Source organism: Oryctolagus cuniculus, chromosome 19 (genome assembly GCF_051225735.1).
Source record: "Oryctolagus cuniculus isolate XC-2025 breed Fujian yellow rabbit chromosome 19, ASM5122573v1, whole genome shotgun sequence".
Lineage (NCBI taxonomy): Eukaryota > Metazoa > Chordata > Mammalia > Lagomorpha > Leporidae > Oryctolagus > Oryctolagus cuniculus.
This window is the reverse complement of record NC_142885.1, coordinates 57,233,522-57,256,479: the sequence shown is the minus strand read 5'-3', so window position 1 is coordinate 57,256,479 and position 22,958 is coordinate 57,233,522. Positions and strand designations below refer to the sequence as shown.

Genomic DNA, 22,958 nt, shown 5'->3' with positions numbered 1-22,958 from the left:
CACTGTTGCTATCAAGAATCTTTCCATGGCAGGGGTGGGCAATGTCTGGCCCGCAGGCCGTATCAGGCCTGCAAGATCATTTGGTCTGGCCCCACCAAGGCAACTGCAGGTGGGAATGGAAAAAAAATCAATAAATCTACAGTAGGGTAATCTTTGACAATTCTGTATGGCCCACAAGTGATGTTATAAAAAAGTTTCCATACTCTTGATTCTACTCTATTGCTAATGGTCCAACTGTTACTGTATTACATTTTACCAATGGCATACTGTCTTAGTTCAGGTGATTGTGACAAAATGCCATAGGCCTGATGGCTGGAGCTACATATATTTCTCACATTTCTCAAGATCAAGGTGGCAGCAGCATGATTCTTCCTTACAGACAGCTGCCTGCTTACTGGGCAGAGATAAAGTTCTGGTGGCTCTTGCTTTATAAGGGCTCCCTCCTCACATACACAAATCCCAACACCCATCTCCTAATATCCACATGTTAAGTAGCGAGGGCTTCAATACATGAAATTGGCAGGGAAGGATGACACACCTTTCAGGCCGTACAGACACCACAACCCCTGCAACATGACCAGAATCTACATGTGAACATGGAATTCTGCTGGCTTGACTCTAGTGCTTCTCTCCCCAGCTCCATAGTTGCTCCTACTGCCACCTGCTGTGGTTGCTGCCTTAGATCATCCTCAAGTCACAAAGTCCTTGGCCCAATTTTCCAATCTTGGGTCTTTTCATTGTTCCAAAGCCGCTTTTCTTCCCCTCCATCCAAGCCCGAGATAAAACAGACTCATGTCAAGAAATCAATTTCTCCCCATTTCCCTACTCAAAGATCTTGTTATTCTGCCTTGATTAAGTGGAAGTGGCTGGCTGGCATTGACAAGGAACCTGACTGAGGCCATATTTTGACCAGGACAGGAAGAGAACTGTGATGGATTAGTGATGTCTGCCATTGATGCCATGTGCAGGGAATGACAGGCTAGACACTTGTCATCCAGCCACATGGAGCAAGCCTGAGCAGGGCATGCAGCACTGCTGAGTGCCTATTTATCATGTTATTTTGATTCTTACCCGAGAAAGATGTACCAATTTTCACTATCACACAATTATGTATTTATATAAAGCTAACAGATTTCATGCATTTCATATTAGCAGTTTTAAGAATGTAATAGTATATCCCACCCTCTTGCCTCCTTATTTTTCTTTCAGTTTTGGGGATGATATACTTTTAATTATGAAAGCACCTCCTGAGAGCTTCAGTCACGGGTGTGATGAGATCAAGACAGCTACCTCCTTTCCTGGGTCTCTAAAACTTCCATCCCTTCAGTGAAAACTGTGCCTAGATGTACAACATGATGTTTTAATACACAGATACACAGTGAATGACTGCTGTAGTCAAGCACAGTAATACATCTATTTCCTCATAGGCTCCTTCTGTGTGTGTCTGGTGAGAGCACCTGAAATTTCTCTTAATCTGTCGTTTGTATCAAAGTCTCATGAGAATCCTGCAGAGCATTAGGACTCTAAAGGTACTCATCCTGTGTAACTCAAACTGTGTATCCTTGACTAACCTCTCCTTTTCCCCTCACCTCTCCAGCAGGTAGCCACCCTGCACTCTGATTCTGTGTATTCAACTTTATAAAAGTCCACTGCATGAACTGGGCTTATGCAGTGTTTCTTCCTGGGCCTAGCCTATTTCACTCACCCAGGTGATGGGAAATGCCAGGTGATGGGAGATGCAGATTCCCAGGCATCACAGCAGAAACTTCACTTTGTTCACCTTCAGGGCACTGAGCCCATCACTCTCAAAATGGCCCTAAGTCTACGCAGCAAGGATTTGGGAAGAAATTAGTGTTTGTTGTTGTTGTTGTTGTTGTACTTCAAGGGCCCTGGGATGTAAGTGGTCCAAGAAACTCTTGTTCATAGGTCACTTGAAGATGTGTGAGAAGTCCACACCCCTCTGGTTTTCCAACTTCCGTGAACATGGACTTGACTTCCCACAAGCAGCACCTGCCTTTCTGCCAAACCGCCCTCTCCGGTCATGGGACTCTGCTCAACTCACACGCAAGGAGAAGTGCTGGTGGACTCTGTGCCCTGGAGGCACCACTCACCCAATCTAATAAAGTTCCAAAAACACAATCACAATGTTTGCAGAGCCCAGAGATGGCTAAACCTGAGTTGTCCTTAGCAGTGCCCCACTTCTTGACTGCCTCTTCTGTCTTCCCTTCACTGTTTCACCCTCCAAATCTTCCTCCTCCAAAATGCACCTGTGGATCACCACCTAATATGTGAACCTGCCCTGCAGGTCCAGGCATCTGCTACTGGGAAGACCCTACACTAAGGCAGCGGGTTATGGGTTAATTTCAGGCACACCTTTATGAAAGAAAATAAAGTGTCCAAGCATAACTGAGATCATGTTTTCCTTACATGCCATTTCCTCACAACAGGCAGCTCTAATTCTGCCCACAATCCTACCCTATATCCCATTTATCATAGGAAAGATGTCACAGGGTTGTAGAGTGGTCTTAACTGTTCAAAGCACTTATGCAGTTAGACGTCCATTAGATCTGTACAAGAAATACTGCAAAGTAGGAGAGGTACTAGCATTATTCTTTGGGTAAATGAGATCAGCCCTCTAAACACAAGCTTAGAGAAGTCACTCAATTTGTACACACTGGGGCAGGCACTCTGCATACTGGTTAAGAAGTCACTTGGGATGCCAGCATCCCGTATCAGCGTCCTGGTTCCAATTCCCAGTCCTAGCTTCCTGCTAATGTGCATGCTGGGAGGCAACAGGTGGTGGATCGAGTACTTGGGTCTCTGCCACCCATATAGGAAACTTAAGTTGTGTTTATGGCTTCCGACTTTAGCCTGGCTCAGCCCCGGCTGTTGTGGACATTTGGGGAATGAACCAGTGGATAGAAGAGCTCAGCCATCTCTGTCTCTCTGCCTCTCAAATAAGTAAAAAAAAAAATAATTTTAAAAATTGTACAAGGTCCCACATTGCACTGATCCCCAGCCTCTGCTACCACTCGTAACTCCATCTCTCTAGGGAGGCATCACCTTTGGGGAACTCTGAAGTCCTGCAGCAGGGACAGGCATCATTTTACCATTAAAACTTAGGGCATTACACTCCACAGAATGGAAGCCTACTGTGTGAGGGCACTAATTTTCTGCCTCTATTCTTGGGCAACAGATAGCTGTAGGAAGGGAGAAATGAGCTTCCCAAATGCCTGCAGTACCCAGGGCTCAGCCAGATCCAAGTCAGGAAATTGAAACTCAGTCTCTGTCTCCCATAGTTCTTGAGTTATCACCTGCTGATTCCCAGTGTGCACATTAGCAGGAAGCTGGAACTAGAAGCAGAGCTGGGATTTGGACAGAGGTACTCTGAAATGGGACCTGGGCATCCCTAGAAGCACCTTAACTGCAGCACCAAACACCTGACCATCATGTCCAGCAAGTTCTTAACATGAGGACACAGAGGTTGTCTTAGAGGCTACACTCTGAGGAGGACCACCACTCTAAGCCAGCATTTTCCAAAATCAATATGCAAATAAGTAGGCTGGAATTAAAGTTAAAACGTAAGCAGACAGGCTGCAGACAGAAGTGAGCAGCAAGTCTCCACGCTGATTACCTCTTGCATGTTCGGTGACATCAGAGCCACCAGCCCGCTCATGAAAAATGCAGATTCTAGAAGGAGCACCTTTCTGCCCCATAGAAGCTTCCTCAAAAAATACCATTAATTGGGTAGCTCATAAGCAACAGGTACTTCTCAGAGTTCTGGAGGCAGGAAGTCCAGGTTCAAGGTGCTATTGGATTTAGCATCTGTTCAGGGCCCTCCTCCTGGGTCACAGACTTCTTTGTGTCTCCAGTCTTTTTTATGTTCTCACATCAGGGAAGGGAGCTCCACAGGGTCTCTTTCATTAGGGCATTCACACCATTCCCAAGGTCTCCACTCTCCTGATCCAATCACTCCCAAAGGCCTCGCCTGCTAACACCATCGCCATGGGGGTTAGGCTTCAGCACCGAATTTGGGTCAACACCAACAATCCAACTGCAGCAAAGACCTGATGGGAAGGACATGCAGGTCACAGGCCCACGGGTCTGCTCCAAACAAGCTCTCAGCTGATCCATGAGTTGAGGATTTTGAACTCACACCATACACACGAGAGTACCATAAGGTCATGGAAAACTAAGGTTAAGAAGTTTGAGTTTATTTTGGTATAAAATATACATGGAAATGCAAATTATGAAAACTACATGGTTTTCAAAGGTTTTTTTGCAGAAAAATAAACCCTTTCATTTAATGCCATATTTCCTTGAACTTTTGAAGTCTTCTTGTACTAAATATCAGAATATTCCATAAAGGCAGCCAGGAATCTAGATAGCATCAACCTTCCAGATGAATTCCATGAAAATGAGAGACCAGTCATCACTCAGTATTGATCGTCACCTGCTTATCACACTCTGACCACCCCACATTTCCTTGAAGCTTCCATAGAATCTACCCGATTCAGAAGTCAGCACAGAGCAACACCGAGGAGTTCTGTAACTTGGTGATTGTGTGAAGACAAAAGGTTTTGCTGGGTCCATGCTATGAAGTGAACACATCTGTCACACAGAATTGAGGACTACACAGAACAGGCTGCACAGTGGGTTGTCACGTCAGTCCCCAGCTCCCTCCTCCCTGAGCAGGGCCATCCAAGGGTCATGAATTCAGCCCTAGCTCCCTTGAGTTGGCACCAAAGATGAGAGTTTCTAATGTCTTAAAAACTGAATTTCAGTGACCCTGTTAAAAGCCAAGAAGTGCCAGCAGCCCTCCTTGGCTTTAGAGTGACACAGACTTCATGCTAGGGACCAGCTGGGACTTGCAGCTAAGCCAGAACCAAATTAGAACAGAATCTACTGGACAATCCTGAGATATCAAGACAGTCCCTTACCCCCACAGAGAGAGAGTGAAGAAAGGGGTTGGGGAGGTATGGTATAAAGAAAATGTGCTCTCGTTCTAAAATGGCATTTGAAATAATACAGAAATTCAAGACAAATGCTGAATCACCACAAAGTTCCTTTCCCAGGACTTTTCTCCTGGTTTGTTTGCTTTAATTGAAGGTCAAGTGCTTCAACAGGCTTGCGTGCATACTATGTTCAGTTCTTGCAAATGACTTGGGCCACATGACTGTTTCTCATCACTGGCTGACCACACGTTATATTTGAGAAAGGATGGTGCAATGGCATTCTAACTATCATCCTGCAGAGAAATGGCTTTGAACTCCAGTTCAATGGCACTGCCAGAGTAACTGACTGTGTTGTGCTTGGGTCAAAGATGTACCAAGATCATGAAAAGGCAGGTGGTTCCCCGTGTTACCAACCTGGGAAAAGGCAGAAAACTGAACTTGGAACATCAGTTTTCAGGGAGAAGAACATAGTACTCAGGAGTCCCCAGACCCCAGAGTGACAAAAGTAGACGGGGAGCCGCTAAGAATGTGCCTGGAAATATGGAGAAGCTAGGGCAGGGGACAGAAGTAAAACCATTCACTTCATCTTCAGAGATTTCAGCCACCCCATCACCTTTCATGTTCTTGAGACCGGAAGCTTGTACCGAAGCATCTCCCAAATGGGGAAAGTCACGCTAATGCCCTGAACTCAAATGTTGATGTTTTTAACCTTAGCACAGATTAACTTTTCCCAAACACACATGAGATTTACTTAGAGATAAAAGCTAAGACAGAAATTGCTCTCTGATAGACATTGGGCAGTAATTTCTTTTATTCCTCCCAACTACCCCACAACATAGGTGTCCTTACTCCCACATTACAAAGCGGAAAACTGAGGTTGAAATCATGTATCCAAAACCACTGGTAGTCAGAGCTGGGCTTTGACAACAAGCTCAGAGTGAGTCTTTCGTGGTCAGATGCAACTGGACATGAGAATCCCTACGTATTGCATGTGTTAAACATTAGGACAGTACAGCCACATTAGACAATAGCTTTTTCTGGGGATAGTGTTGTGGTGCAGTGGTTACACTGCTGTCTGAGGCAGCAGTGATGGTTTGAGCACTGGCTGCTTTTCTTCTGATGCATCTGATGCATCTTCTGATGCATCTCCCTCCGTATGCACCTGGCAAACCAGCAGATGATAGCCCCAGTACTTGGGCCCCTGCCACGCATGGGGGAAACCTGGACAGAACTCTGGGCTCCCAACTTCAGCCTGACCCAGCCTGACTATCAAGGTCATCTGAGGAGTGAACCAGCAGGTGGATGATCTCTGTGTGATTTTCAAATAAATAAAATAATTCTTTGAAAAATTAAAGTAAAATTTGGTGATTGCTTAAAACATTAAACATAACTACTTAATAGGTAGAAAAGACCCATCACTATTACTATTAAGCACCTACCCAAGAGGACCAAGAACCTATACTCCCGAAAGATTTTTAGGTGAATATTTACAACAGCATTATTCCCAATAACCAAAAGTTGTGAAGAGCCCAAATGTGCATCCACTGGTTGTAAACAATATGATTAAGATAAAAAATAAACAAAATCATTCACACAAAGGAATACAGTGAAGCAGTAAGGAAGGAAGGAACCACTGAAATATGCCATGACACAGCTGAACTTCAGCAACAGGCTAAGCATGGGGCAAGCACTGGATGCAGTGGGTTAAGTCAGTACTTGAGAGGCTCGCATTCCATATGAGAGTGCCTGGAACCGAGTCCTTCCTCTGCTTCAGACCCAGCTTCCTGTTGATGCACACCCTGGGAGACCGCAGGTGATGGCTCAAGTACTTCGGTCTCTGCCACCCACACGGGAGACCCAGGTGAAGTTTCTGCCCCAGCTGTCATGGGTATTTGGGGAGTAAACCAGTGAATGGAAGATCTGTATCTCTCTGTTGCTCTGCTTTTCAAGTAAAAATAAACTTTAAAAAAAAACAGGTTAAGTGAAAGATGTCAGATACTAAAGATGTTTTTCTATGATGTTAAGAAATATCAGAAAAACTAACTCTAAGAAGCAGAACATAGACAGTGGTTGGGATTGTTTAGTTATGGGAACAGCCAAGACCCAAGAGATCTTTCCTAGGGTGATACAAATGCTCTGGAGTCGAGTTCTGGAGATGACTACACAACTCAGGAAGTCTACTAAAATTCACTGAGTGTGCTGAAAACAGGTGAATTGTATGGTAAGTCATGCCTCAAGAAATCATTCAAAAATAAATCTGAAATTAAAAATCAGAATAAAAGAGATGACCACCTACTGCACTGGCAAGGACGACAGGACAAGCACTTACGAAGCACTTGGCACTCATGACCTCAATCTCCGCAGTAGGACTGCCCGCCCCAGTGGTAACTCTTGAGGCTCAGGAATTCTCACGGTACCAGCATCCTGCACAGGGCCTGACATGTAGGAGACACTCAGCAAACATTCACCTAATGGCCCAATACTGCATCATGACTAAGAGGTCAGGTGTTGGACAGATACAGATTGTAAATCCTGACTCAGTAGTTTTAGTCTAGAATCATTAGACATTGTTATTTGGGGAGCTTGACTATATTATGATTAGTAATAACACTTGTGGCAAGACTGTACTTTCAGGGGTCATTTCTATATTTTGCTGTTTAGCGATCACTACACCCATTGCAACCCCTTTCTTCTTGCCACTTCCCACTAGGGCATCTGGCAATGGTTTATTACTCACTTTCTCAGATGCCCTTGCAGCCAGGTGTGGCCCAAGCTAATGAGATAGTGTGTGCACATGTGTATGTAGAGGAGTGGCTCTGAGAAATATTTCTGCTCTCCTGATAAAAGGATCAGGACAGCTGGTGCCATCCCTGCTTCTTTCTCCCTGTGATGTGATCTAAGAAGCACGCAGGCATCTTGTGGCCAGGAGGGACTTGTCACAAAAACACCAAGAAGTTCTGGCCAGTCATTGCTGAGCCACCGAAGCACCCTGAGCAGCAGCAAGTGCTAGTCTGACAGGTGAAGATGATCTTGCTCAAACTCCCTCTGGCTTTTTCTTTTACTTACAGCAGATCGCATTTCTAATTGCTATCACTGAAGGAGACTAGAGTTTTTGTTATTAGAATGCCTGCAGTTCTCCTGCTTTGATTCCTTCCTCTTCCCAGCTGTCTCTGAAGTCATACCTTGGCTCTGTTGTCTGATGGGCGCCTCTGAATAGCCCCGTTACGTTGCCCCAGTTCTAAACATCCGATTGGAAATCCTTTTTTCCTGGTAGAGTCACTGGAAATGATCCAATGCAGCAGCCACAGTGGAAACAAAGAGGCCGAATTTCAGAAAAGACAAGGCCGTTCTCCCTTCCCATCAGCAGCACATCATACAGTGGGCATTACTATGGTGACAACAGGCAAGCAATGCACTCACCAGAAGACTCACCACGTCCCATTCATCACCCGTGACCTTTGTGGGGAAGAGAGGTCCCCCTGTGGCAAATTCCAGAAGCAGCAATGGCCTGCCACGGGCCACCCTTCAAGTTTTTTCAGAAGTAGTCAGCGCACCACATAACCGCCAAAAGCCCAGAAGCATCCCCTCTCTCCCTGAAACAGGACACACACAGTCCTGATGACAAGAACATTAGTTTATTTCGTTTTTAAAAGTTTATCTTAAAGTCAAAGTGACAGAAAAAGATCTTTCTTCTACTGGTTCACTCTCCAAATGGCCACAATGGTTGCAGCTGGGCCAGGTTGAAGGCGGGAGCCTGGAACTCCATCCAAGTCTCTCACAGGAGTGCAGGGGCCAAGGATGTGGGCCATCTTCTGCTGCTTTACCTGGGTGGAAGGAAAGAGTATTATGGGAAGGTTCTGACATGGCCCCCAATGATCCCCCACCTCTTGGTGATCTGCTCCTTGTGAGCTCCCCTCCCCTTGGGGTGTGGGCTGGACCAAGTGACTTGACTCCAACAACTGGTATATGGCACGGATGATGGGATAGTGCTTGCTATCAGATGCTAGCCCACTATGATGCCTGCCATGCACTACAATGATTCTATGATTCTCATAGGCCTGGAGGCTGGGACATCAGAGACCAAAGCACCAGAAGCAGAGTGTGTCGAGGGCCCACTGCCTGGTTTGTAGACACCTGTCTTTCTGCTGCGTTCTCTCCAACCCCATGAGCTTATCAGCTCTGCAAAGACCCCACCCCCTAGTACCATCACCTAGGGGATTCGAACTTCAGTGTATGAATTCAGAGAGGAGACACATTCAGGTCAAGGCCTTAAGTCACAGGACACAGTCATTTTCCCTCCTGCTCTTCTCTCCTCTCAGGGCATCTCACAGGCTTGCTCTGATCCAGAGTGCCCCATTGCAAGGACTGAGGTTTGAGGTTACCATTCTTATCTAGGTCTCTAAACTACAGCACTGGTAAGTTGTGGAGCCAGGATGCAAACCCAGGCAATTAGATGCACAGCCTGGCTCACCTGGTCCTCAGCTGAGCAGAGATGAAATAGGGAGGGGGGAGAGAAGAGCATGAACAACATACTTTAGAAAGATTCAAGACTGAGGCTGGGAGAATAAGCAAAGATCCAGAAGGGCAGAGAGAGGGGACATAGAAAGGAGAGGAGCTGCAGAAGACTAGGTCTGGGACAAGTCAGAATAAGGGAAGATTTGAACAAACAGTAAGAAAGTCAACATGCTAAGGGGATGAGAAAGGAGGGAACAGAGGGGACAAAAGGAGAGGGAAGGCAAGAAAGAGTAAAGGAGACTGAATAAATTTTACTTTCTGTACACGGTATCTTTTTGGCATTTTCAAGAGATGCAGTCAAAACCGAGCGCACTTACAGCCTACGAGGGGCAGTACACACAGTAACACAAGGCATGACCATTTTATCAGGATGAAGTCTGCTCTTCTTGTCCTACTAGCATCTTCACTGAGTTTCTGAGATGCCTGCTGTTTTCTCTGCATGACCTGAGCTTATTCCTAAGTCACCCAAACCTCTCCTCATCCTTCTCAATGCCACTGCTGCCACCCCCATGCCAACCCTCTCCTTCTCTCCTGGATTATGCCCAAGCCTCCTGTCGTGACCCTTCTGTCCAAGCCTTACCCCTACAATGCTATTTAAAAAATTGTTTTTGTTGGCCGGCGCCGTAGCTCACTAGGCTAATCCTCCGCCTAGCGGCGCCGGCACACCGGGTTCTAGTCCCGGTCGGGGCGCCGGATTCTGTCCCGGTTGCCCCTCTTCCAGGCCAGCCCTCTGCTGTGGCCAGGGAGTGCAGTGGAGGATGGCCCAGGTGCTTGGGCCCTGCACCCCATGGGGAGACCAGGAAAAGGACCTGGCTCCTGGCTCCTGCCATCGGATCAGCGCGGTGCGCCGGCCACAGCGCGCCGGCCGCGGCGGCCATTGGAGGGTGAACCAACGGCAAAAGGAAGACCTTTCTCTCTGTCTCTCTCTCTCTCTCTCACTATCCACTCTGCCTGTCAAAAAAAATAAAAATAAAAAAAAAATTGTTTTTGTTTATTTGAAAGAAAGTGATGGAGGGGGAGCGAGAGAGGGAGATCTTCCATCTGTTGTTTCACTTCCCAAGCCAGAAGCCAGGAACCCCTACCTGGTTTCACATGGATGGCAAGGGCCCAGTACTTAGGACATCTTCTGATGCCTTCCCAGGAACATCAGCAGGAAGGTGTTTTGGAAATAAAACAGGTAGAACCTGAATCAGCCCTCATATGGGAAGCTACCCTCTTCTGTGCTACAGCCAAGGCCAATGCATTTGATAGACAAATCTAACTAGGACACTGCTCTGCTTACTCCTCTCACCAACTCCCATACAGAATCAATTCCAAGATTAAAGTCATGAGGTCTAAGTCCACCACTATTTCCTGTTCAAACCACAGCAATCAGCTCTAACATGGACTACAAAAGGCATGAACTTGGGACCAGTGCCATGGCGCACTAGGTTAATCCTCTGCCTGCGGCACCAGCATCCCATATGGGCACCAGTTCTAGTCCTGGCTGCTCCTCTTCTGATCCAGCTCTCTGCTATGGAATGGAAAGCAGTAGAAGATGGCCCCTGCACCCGCATGGGAGACCAGGAAGAAGCACCTAGCTCCTGGCTTCAGATCAACACAGCTCTGGCCATTGTGGCCATTTGGGGAGTGAACCAGTAGATAGAAGACCTTTCTCTCTGTCTCTCCCTCTCACTATCTGTAACTCTACCTCTCAAATAAATACAACCAATAAAAAAAAGGCATGAACAAACCCATGCCTCCCTTCCCCAAAGGAACACTTCTGAGGGGGAGAAAGAGATACAGTACACAGATAGGATTCCTTGAGCTCATCAAACCCCATCCACTACAGCTTGCCTGTAGAAAATGAAGCAAATTTTCTATTCCTGATGTCACCTTGCTCTGAGCCCCATTCTACCAGATAGTATAAAAAACGCTAAACATGCCAATTTTTTATATTCTCATCCTGGGAAATGTGCAAGTCCTAAGCTAGCTGAGACTCTTAAGGACAAATATTCAATCATATGGAAGATTCAGACTATATACATCAGGGCTGTTTCCTCCACAAGATGTTACATGGGTGAGGGACTGTGTCCTGAAGAGAGGAGAAACAAGCCATGCCTGTCAGACATTTCTTGGGACCTTCCTGTGTCTACAATGGGACAATGAGCCTCATCCGTCCCTCCTGTTGGCCATTTGAGGTACTGTACCATGAGGTCTGCTTAGTTGTAGGGTTCTGGCCACACGCCTGTTACAAAGGCCCCATCCTCCAAGCCCTCCTTGCTCTGATCACAGTGGCAGGACACAGGCTCCCCCAAGCATTTTCATATGGCCCTGCACAGAACCCTTCCACCTGTGCTCCTCCTCCAAAGTGAAAGTGGGCAGAGTCGTGAAAATATTCACTCTGCACCGAGAAAAGTAAGGAAAGGCCTCCAAGCTCATCTTCGAAGTTCTCACAGGAAGTACTCCGCCTAACACCACCAAGCAGTCAGTGCAAAACCCCCTTTGCTTTTCTCCTTCCAGTCTCCTCTACTGCTCTTCTGAGGATTAGAGAGGCGTCCTCTGCCACTGGGCACTTCCTCCAGCACCTCAGGCACTGGACACAATGATCTCTCTTGAAACTGTGATCCAGTTGGTGGACTATGTAGCTTGGTATAATAGGGCCTTCTGGAATTAGGAAGAAAATAACAAGCAAACATGCAAACACCTTATCTCTTAAGCAACTTTGGCTCTGAAAATAAATTCTTATTACTTGGTCTTACTACTTTCTGGGAAATCACAAGGTCATTGCCAAGACTCCAGGTTGAACAGTGGTCTCCTTGTTCCATTCTCTCACCAGGGCAATAATCCTCATGACTTAGCATTTATAATGCAAGGGGAGGCCCCACAAAGAATAAACCTGGCTTCTAAGGAAATAACTGCTCACTGAAAAGTCTTTGTAATATTTCTGAAATATTTTGAAATACTCTAACAATCATAATGCAGCATAACCACCACTACCGTCCCCACAATTTTTTCATCTTGTAAAATTGAAAGCCTATACCCATCCAATAATCATTCTCCACTCTTTCCCCCAGCCCCTGGCACCCACCATTCCACTTTCTGCTACTATGAATGTGACTGCCTTAAGGATCTTACATAAGTGGAATCATACACTGTTTGTCTCAAGGTTCATCCATGTTGTAGCATAACTTGGATTTTTTTCCATTTGTAAGGCTGAGTAATATTCCATTGTACATATATGCCACATTTTGTTAATCCACTCATCTCTTGGGTGGTTTCCACGTTTTAGCCATTGTGAATAGTGCTGCTACAAATTCAGATAGAAACATCCCCAAGAACCTGCTTTTTATTCTGCCTCCTGTATTTAGTTCAATGCAGCCAGCAAGCCAAGAATAATTTTCACTTTTCTAAATGGCTGAGCAAAGGAAAGCAAAAGCAGAGTACTCTGACATATGAGAATCGCTAACAACGTGAACTTCAATATATATAAATAAAGTTTTATTGGAACACAGCTATGCCCATTCCTTTCTGTATGTGGCTCCTTTCACGTGAAAGGCACAACCTACACAGACCACAATGCCTAAAGTAGCTGCTATATTGCCTTTTAATAAAGTATTTGCCAACCCCTCTTATATACTGGTCAGTTTTTTCATTTTATAAACATATTGGAGATCATTCCATATCATACATTTGAGTCTACCCTATTATGTTAAAAACTTGATTCCATTGTTTTAGTACAAGAAATACCCTAATGATTATTCTTAGACCTTTAACTTTTCGTATATATGATGGCCCTTTATGTCTTCCTACCCTGTGCACACAGGTGCACATTTGCGCAAAGTACAAGCATGTGTTCACGTGACCATCCATCCTTGAAGAGAGGGACCTTGTCTATGCTTATAGACTCAGAGCAGAACTAAATCCAATTACTAATTGACTGCCTTCAACACACTCTGGTTCTAAGTGTGAAATTAAAGTGGACTTTGAATCCCCTCCAGAAGTTTCACACCGTTCAAACAAAGGAACGTGAACTTCAATAAACCCTACGTGCTTTGGTATGGAAGTCTCTTTTCTGCACTGTTCTTTTGTGCATATCTGTCTACTCTGCCTCCCTTTTTCTCAGCAGTTTGACTTATGTTTGGCAGCCATTCCCCAAGATAGCATATTCCTCTGTGACAAGATTTAATTAAACTTCCAGCAAAATAATTAGCAAGGCTATCTTAAAAGACTATTTTAAAATACCCGAGTGATACCAAGGAGCAAATAGAGTTAACACTGTCATCAGAGATCAAAGCCACTGGAAGACGTGCCTGAAAATTTAACCTCCAGCAGCCGCCTAACGAAGACGCACACGCTGCAACAGTTGTGATGTTCTCCCTCTCGGGTCCCATCGACAAATTCATTTGACATGGAAAATTTCCCAGAGGAAGCCTAAAAATGGTAAATTTCCATTAATTACATAGTAAAGAATGTTCTCTTCATAATTTATTATCCATTAGGAAACTTTTGGAGGAAGCTGTAGTTGTCTTTTTTTTGTAGAGACTATCCTTCTTTACTGGGGGATGTTAGGAGATTAGCAAACTGCTTATTCATTAAGGAGAAGGTTTATTTGGACTAAGACACCTTGTAAAACTACCTTGTCTGTGATGGCGGTGTTGTTAGTGGCAGCTACCTTGGGGCTGAGCCCTGAGGTGATGGTGACAGCCAAAGGACTGATCGAGTGCTGCCAATTCCAACGTCAGTTACCAATTAATTAGCAGCCGTAACCCCCACCACCACCACCACCAATACACACACACAAATTCTTGGGAAAACATCAAGGGATCCAAAGACAGAAGACAGGTTTGAGCCTAAGTCCTCCGCCATTTGGTCATACTGTAGTCATAGAAGTCTCTTCTCTTTAAACTTCATTATTCATCTGTGCTATGGGTATTGTTCTCTCCTCCTTACATATTTTGCACAGTTGTGGAGACCATAAGAGGACCTACATACATTTTTCTTGACCTTCCACTCAGTGTGATGCTGAGCATAGTAGTCCTGTATTACAACCCCTCCCGATTTGTCATTTTCACTGTCTTCCCTGACTGCACCTGCCCCTAGGCTTTCACAAGAGATCTGGAAAGATAAGAACGAAGGTCACATTCTGGTTGCTTTTCAATTAACATGGGCATATGGGGATTCCTGTTTCTTTCTTGCGGGTCTACAGTTGAGTATCACACCTTAATGCTTGTTGCCTACTCTTTGGAGATTTATGTTCAACCACTTTCCAACTGATAGTGACCAATTATTGCTATGCTGTATTTCTTATATACTTAGAAAATTCCAATCATCATTAATCCAAACAAGAGGTGTCCATAATAGATATTCAAGTACTCCCTGTGCTTCAAGCACAGCACTCATTGAATCCAGTGCAGTTTTTATCTCCATGTTATGAATCAGGAAACTAAGGGCTCTAGGCGCTTTTCTACGTCAACTTTTTAAAAAATATTCACTGCCTCTCACACCCAGTATGACTCTCCCTAAATCACTATCACCCTTCTCACCAACATCAGTTGTACCACTAGTCAGACATCTTCTCACCCTGTTCTTGGTCTTTCAACTTGGAATTAAACCTTCAACAATCAAGTGGACTGGCACACGTAACTGACTAAGCTTGCTGCCTAAAATGCAGTGACTGTTCTGTAAGTGGTGGCCACATATACCCTAGTGATTTCATGCAGGGTCTTGGAATTCTAGGTCCTGGGTTCAAACCACGGCCCCACCATTAGAATGAGGAAGACCTTAGCCCGCTACCACGCTTCATATCTCCAAGACTCACATTTTCCATGGGCATGGTAAGGTCTCCCTTCATTGGGTTCTTGTGAGGATTAAATGAAATTAAATGGACTTGGGAGCCTGCCCGGCGCCATTGGCAGCCTGAACGTGCAGCTCCCACCATTACTGTTATTTCCCAGCAATGCAAAGGTTCTATTAAGTGAGTTCTCCTGATGTTGTGTTAGTGCCAGACAAACCAAATTAACCTTCGGAAGAGCTTATTACCTTTACATCTTGATTGCAAAACATGCCCACTCCCCACAGCTCTCTTATCCTCCTAATTCCTCTGTTAATACTTCTGATTATTTTTCTTAAATAGTGTTAGGTTGTCTTTCCTCCAAACAAACTCAGTAGAGAAAACAGATATGAGGGAAAATCTGTTTAAACCATTAACCATGTCTTTCATGCTGCCAGTGACCTCGGCAGACCCTTACTGACACTCCTTGCCCTCCATCTGCACACAAGCTTCCTTTAATTTTAACAGAAACAGGAGTAGGTCAAACCTCTACAGCCTGTGACCCCAGCAACAAAACAAGCCCCCAACATGAGACTCAAAGTTCAGGGAACTTCCAAGTGCAATTTAAAATAAACGCTCCCATAGGTGCTATGGTCAGCACTCAGAATTTGTCTCAAAGTGATTTGCATATTCAGAACAATATTCTCCAATGCTTTGGCCCATTGGGGAGTGATTTGCATTCAGGGAGGAAAGGCTAATATTCCAGTCTTAGCAATTATTGAAACACATCCAGTCGGCACTTTAATAAATTATCTTAACCCAATTACTAAAAACATTGCAAAACATTACCGTGCATCGAAGACCGTTCTGCCCAGGAATCTTTATTGGCAGGGTAATTAAAAGCTCACTAGCTATGGCTTCTACTCAAATATTTGGGGATGTTTTGTGTCCTTTAAATGGGCTCTCAGACTCTGAAGAGGGAGCGATCTGCCTACTACTTGCTTTATCCATTCCTGCCTTCTCCAACTCTTTGCTTATACATTGCTGAGGTCCTCTTCCCACATGAAGACCATTACAATTTCCTTCCTGCCCACCCATTCACACACAAAGTAGTACTTACATAAATTCGATCTCTTCTCCATCCCTTCTCCTTTCAAAGCAAAAAAATTTGTTGGCTGTCATGTATGGGGTGCCCACTATAAGCCAGAAACAGTGACATTAACTAGAATAATTTCTACAGTCACATTGCAGGGAAGATGCTTCAATCCCATGGATGGGCAACTGGAGAACTAAGGACAAGTGAACATCTAGGCTTTACATAGCTAACGCATGGCAAAGCCAATGCCAGACCCAGAACTGGTGTTTTCAAGGTCCTTCTTTCCTTTAAGTTTGTCAACCACGCATATATGCCGGGCACTGGACCAAGCCCTGATAAGACAGTGAGCAAAAATCACGCAGAGACCCTGCTGTTGTGCATCCTGGATCCATTCAGTGTTCCAGGCAGGGCACATCAGTTATGCTGAAATAGCATGCAAACCCCAAATCTTAATGCAATACATTGAAAACCTGTCTTTCTCCTTCAAGGACATGGCCCCAGGGGATGACTGAGACCATACCAAGTCACAGGTTTGCACCTCACTTGAAAGCAGAGGGAGGATCATACCAGAGAGCTGGAAATCAGGACTTCAGGAACATTTGGGAAGGAGCACTTGCGACAACTCTAGCTCCTGCAGACAGAAGCTGCCATTTTCAGAGCAGCCGTGGGAGCTCTGCAGTGAATTTACATCCAGGCTGCAACAGCGGCCAAGGCCCCAGTGCTCTGACAAATCCGACATCCATCTCCATCAGACCACAGGGACCACATGGCATCAAACCCTGCCATGATCACAGGAACATGTGACACTCACTCCTTCATAATTAGGCTCATCCTCACACCCCTCAGCAGGCAGCTGGACTCATGAGCCAAGATCTAAGGGCACAAGAATGCAGCCTGGAGCTGAACAGAGGTGGCCAGAGATGCTCTGCCTGCTGAATTAACTCTTTAGAATCACTAACAAGGTCTGGGTGCTCTGAGCAGACAGCTATAAAGCTGCGGTTCTTCCTCCATCTCATTAACAACACAGTTGGCTGCCAGCTCTCCTTTCGCTGTGGCATAGACTCTGGGCTAAATGGCACCATCTCATTTGATCTGCACAGTAGTGGCTCCATGGGATAGGTGATGACACAGAAAGATGAAGGATGTGGCTCGCAAGGCAGCAGAGTAAAGCTTTGAAACCAGGCCTCTAAGACACCAGCACACACAGCACCCTGGAGAACCCAGGGTCTCCAGCGGCAGCACCACAGCAAATATTGTGGCTAAAGCTGTTGCTAATGTGGACCAGAGATAAACCAAACACTCACCAGTCCAAAACACAAAGAACCAAACTTCATCCAAACCCAAATCCATCAGCACTTAATGCAAAGAAATAAACATTTCCAGGCACTTATTATAAACATAATAGCAAACTCATCCAGACTGTAAATCCCTGTAGCATACAGGGCCTACGTTCACAACCTCATCTCATGTAATCCTGCCAACATCACAAATTAAGCATTTTATGGATAAGAAATCAGACTCAGAGGATGAGTAACTCACCCAAGTCCGCACAGCTTGTAGGGGGCAGGGTTCCCTCCCACATGAATCCTCTGCTACCCGACTTCATGTTTTCCATTCTTCCACAGCACTTGTTGAGGATTTCCATGGATGTCCAGGCATTTCTGTTAGAACAAAACACACATACGGGTTTTATATACATTTGTCTCAGAAACCGCACATCAACCCAAGGATGGGGTTGGGGGCCTTCCCCCAAACTGAACTGTGCTTCACTGCAAACCAAGCCTATTTAGCTTGCCAATAACAATAGCATGAAGAAGAGGAGGTGGTGGCAGAACAAAAAGGAGGCAGAGAAAGGAGGAGGAAAGAGGACTATCATTGCTCCCAACCCATCACTGTTAATGTGGCTACTAGTACCAGGCAGAGTTCTGAGTGCTTTGTACACACCATTTCAGGAAACCTTCTAAAACGGCTTACTATTACTCCCATTTTACAGACGAGCAGACTAAGGCTCAGAAGATCCAGGAAGCCATCCCAAGGTTAGTCAGTTAGTAGGTGATACAGCTAAGATTAAAACTCATATGTGAATGCAAAGTCTACTGTCCCATCCAACAACCACAACCACCTCTGCAAAAAGTAGTACAGGATTCAGGCACACCAGGGCTTTAAGAGACTTAACCCAACTGCCTACCAGAAAGTAAGTCAGGGACAGTCTTGACTGCTTTTCAAGGAGATTCCTGGTCAATGCTAACTCTGGCCACCTCCCTCCCAGACTTCTTTCCTCCCCAGCTGCTCCCAGGGCTGAACTGACTCCCAGCTGCACACCTGCATCCCTCCTAACAATTGCTTTACTCCCTAGCATCAAGGTGGGGGCACTCTGCTTCAAGTTGGGCCCCAGAGCGCCTCCTGGCATTCGGATGAGGCGTTCCCCACCCTGCTTCCCTACAATCCTCCCCTCAGTCATGCTGGCCCATGCTTCTACAGAACCGGACCTGAAACACCACTTCCCCTGCTCCCCAACTTTGCCTCTGCCCACTTAGGGTTCCTGGACATGAGCTTCTGAACCCCAGTTGTCATCCTTGGAAGGGAAGACACAGAGGAAAGGGTAAAGGGAGGGACTCCAGTACGCAGGCAGCTGAGAGGGGGCAGCCTACCGGAGCACGCGGGCGGTGCCCAGCCACCCCCACGGCAACCTGCCCTCGGCCTCGTGCACTTTGGGTAATTAAGAACAGATGGCCCATTGCCGCTGCCAAGCCTCATTAACTCCTTGATGCTGCTCTTCTGGAGACAGGGCAGTTGGTTGGGAAAGCCAGCTTTGGAGGTCATCTGGTTAAATGACGCCCAGCACCAGCTCACAGCCGCCCTGTGGCTTCATCAGAGGTGCCTTGAGGGAGTCAGACTGGTGCAAGCGCTCAGGGGCCTGAAAAGACAAGGAGGAGATGCCCAGTGGCTTTGAAGAGGCACTTCCTCTGGGGCTCGGTTCCATCACTTGCCAAAAGGCTAAAATAACAATTCTAATATCGTCCTACTGGCAATTATTACTCCTTTAATAGTTATTCTAGTGGCAGTAGCGACACGGTGCCAAACGCCTCACGTGTAACACTTAATCTTCACAGCCACCCTTTGAAACTGATTCCTCATATGGTCTCTCTTTTACATACGAGAAAAATAAAGGCTCATAGATGCTAAGCAGCTTTCCAAGTTCACATACCTGGCTGGCAAGAGGAGCAGAGACAGGATTGAAGCCCGGGTCTCACAGACCTCAAGGCCTTGGCTACTCTACCTCGTAGTCTGTGTGATCTGCTACAACAAAAATGCTGTCTGCTGGTAGTTTATAAGCCTCAGGAAGGAATGTCTTGCAGTTTGGGAGGCTGAGAAGCTCAATATCAAGACGCGAACAGATTAGGTGCCAGGTGAGTGCCCCACCCACCTCCTCTCGGACAGCACCTTCTTGCTGCGTCCTCATGGGGTAACATAGGCAGAGGAACTTTCTGGGCCCTCTTTTATAACGGCACAATCCCTCTCACGAGGACTCCACCCTCGTGATTAACCACCACGCAAGGCCACACCTGTGCGTACTGTTGCCCTGAGGATCAGGTTCCAACACATGAAGGGGGCAGGGAAAGGGGGCACATGACATTCAGATGATGGCAACTGCCACACCATGCTGTCCCACCCCACCTACCTTCCAGAGGTGTTCAGATCTCAAAGGCGGCACTACAGAAGCACCTGTGTAATGGGGATCGCAGTGTCTTTCTTCACATGGGGAAACCGAGGCAAGGAAAGGCAAATTACTAGTGCTAGAGTTCACAGCGGGCCAGTGGCAGGGCTGGGGTTTGGAAGTCAAGGTAGCACAGATCAAAGCTCAGTTCAATAAAGGTTCAGAGAAAACCACAGGTGAAAATTCTGCATCTGGCTCTCAAGAGGGCATCCGAAGCCAAAGGGACTGAGCAGCATCCAGTGGGGGCGAGAGTGGTAGGGAGAAGGTCAAAGGGTCAGACTGGGGCTGGATCACTAGGCAGGACCTGGCCAGGCTTTCGGAGGCCAAGTCCACAGCCGTGGCTTACTTCCAGGGGCTGGAGCAAGCTCAGCATTTATTATACTCACGCAGCTCCTTGTTTTGCCTGCACTTAGTTTTACCCTAAATGTAGAACGCCTTACACACTCTTATAAATAAGGCCACTGACTGTCTGAATGGGATGTGTTTGAGAGTGGACTGCAGCATTCTTGAAGATAATAGCCAGAGAACAGGCCTAACTGTGGACACACCACGGGATTTTTAACTTCCTCCCCAAAACAAACATTTATAAAGACCTCATTCTTCACTCAATCTATGTGTTACCCACACTATCATCTGAGACCAAAAAAATCACGGCTTGTACTAGAAACTCCATGTTCTTTGCAATGCTTCTGGCTATCCTGAATAAAGGAAGGGTAATGCATATTTACCCGTTTTGGATAAAGTTGATTAAAGAAGAGACTCTGAGAAGGGATTATATCTTTGGCCAATTTAAGAACCGAAGGAACACATGTGGGAGCATTTCATCTGGGACCACTGGAAACACCTTGTGAGCTGCAAGTGGCCAGAATGTAGATAATAGATGTAGGGTTACAGGAGATGCGTGGGGCTGAACTCCAGTGCTTAAAAAACAGTTTTCTAAGGGCAGCTCACTAGGCTAATTCTCCGCCTGCAGCGCCGGCACACCGGGTTCTAGTCCCGGTTGGGGCACCGGATTCTGTCCCGGTTGCCCCTCTTCCAGGCCAGCCCTCTGCTGTGGCCAGGGAGTGCAATGGAGGATGGCCCAAGTGCTTGGGCCCTGCACCCCATGGGAGACCAGGAGAAGCACCTGGCTCTTGGCTCCTGGCTTCGGATCAGCGCGGTGCGCCAGCCGCAGCGTGCCGGCCACAGCGGCCATTGGATGGTGAACCAACAGCAAAGGAAGACCTTTCTCTCTGTCTCTCTCTCTCACTGTCCACTCTGCCTGTCCAAAAAACAAACCACAGCTTTCTACATCGTCAATTGTGGGGTGGCTGAATGAAGTGGGATTTGGTGCCTGATTTCAGGTGCTGATATAAGAGATCACAAAACAACCCTAGTAGCTGGCTTTGAAATTTAAAAATGCATTGGCACAAAAGTGTCCTATTTCTTGATCCAGATGACGGCTACATGGATGTGTTCTGTTTGTGAAAATTCAATGAGTTGCGAGGTGCTCATTCACATTAATGTGCTTTTCTGTATGCATATTACATGTCAATTTTTTTTTTTTTTTAATGAGGGGAAGCAGAACAACAGAAAGTTATTGGGAAACTCAGACCAGCTGCGTTGTCTTGATGCTCTTAAAATGTGTGACACCTCCCACCCCACCCCTTACCCAGCTAGTTTCTTCCCTGCTTTAGAACAAAGAGGCACCCAGCTCACTAGATATCTGCTTGCTTTAGTGCCACGCCCAAGCCGGAGAGTTTCCCAAACCCACCTCTGCAGGAAGGCTAAGTATCTTCCAAGCAAGACTTCGCGACTTTCCATTCTCCAAAGGCCTCAAAAATGACTGGAGATGGCCGGCGCCGCGGCTCACTAGGCTAAACCTCCACCTTGCGGCGCCGGCACACCGGGTTCTAGTCCCGGTCGGGGTGCCGGATTCTGTCCCGGTTGCCCCTCTTCCAGGCCAGCTCTCTGCTGTGGCCAGGGAGTGCAATGGAGGATGGCCCAAGTGCTTGGGCCCTGCACCCCATGGGAGACCAGGAGAAGCACCTGGCTCTTGGCTCCTGGCTTCGGATCAGCGCGGTGCGCCGGCCGCAGCGTGCCAGCCACAGTGGCCATTGGATGGTGAACCAACGGCAAAGGAAGACCTTTCTCTCTGTCTCTCTCTCTCACTGTCCACTCTGCCTGTCCAAAAAAAAAAAAAAAAATGACTGGAGACATTCTTCTTGCTTATCACATTATCACATTCACTCCTTGAAGATGGAGACCATGACATGGTTTAAGGGTCTGGGTGAGCCCGGTTCTTGTTCTGGAAACACAAGCTGTGTTGGAAACAATGCTGAGAGCATCAGCCTGCACTCCCAGAAGCACTCTTCAGCTCTCTCCAACCTATTCTTACCATGCTCATCTTCTCCACTTCCTCTGCCTTTGTCTTGACTTCTAACTCTAGTCTTCTATTCCATCTGGAGTCCCCAGTACTTTTCATTGCTTCCTGCCTCCCTAACCCTAAGCCCTCACACCTAACTGTAACTCCTTAGCCCTAACTTCTCATCTTAACCCTAAAATATAACCCCCAAACCTAATTCTAAACCCTATTCATAACTAAAACCATAGTTCCCTAACCGTAATCCAAATCCTAACCCTAACCTAACCTAACTCCAACTTCAAACAACTTTCTCCTCCAAAAGTCCCCCACTACCATCACCATCCATCAAGTTCGCTAATTAATTCCTCCCTTGGTTGTAGTATTTACCTCCTGAACCCATCTGCTCCTCTCTACCTGGACTGACATCTGTAAACTGCAAACCACTTTGATGTGGCCATAGCTCCCAATTGCCTTCCCTTCAAACTCACCCAACAGGCAGAGTGAGCCTTTTGACATGTAAATCAGATTACAGGAATTCCCTGCTCTGAATCTCCCAGGAAGGTCCCATCCCACTTAGA

At 46.3% G+C, this 22,958-nt stretch overlaps 1 long non-coding RNA gene across 3 annotated transcripts; it reads right to left on the bottom strand.

Moving 5' to 3' along the window:
• Nucleotides 1-8,569: 8,569 nt before the first annotated feature.
• LOC108176784 (uncharacterized) lies at nucleotides 8,570-19,885 on the bottom strand. 3 transcript variants are annotated; one of them, XR_016225596.1, is made up of 4 exons: nucleotides 19,527-19,826; nucleotides 17,858-17,979; nucleotides 13,763-13,883; nucleotides 8,570-8,779 (listed from the first exon to the last, which is right to left on the bottom strand). It is a non-coding gene; the product is annotated as an uncharacterized LOC108176784 (long non-coding RNA). The 3 variants fall into 3 exon arrangements; XR_016225597.1 differs by lacking the exon at nucleotides 13,763-13,883 and having other exon boundaries at nucleotides 19,746-19,885; XR_016225595.1 differs by lacking the exon at nucleotides 13,763-13,883.
• Between the last annotated feature and the right edge of the window lie 3,073 nt (nucleotides 19,886-22,958).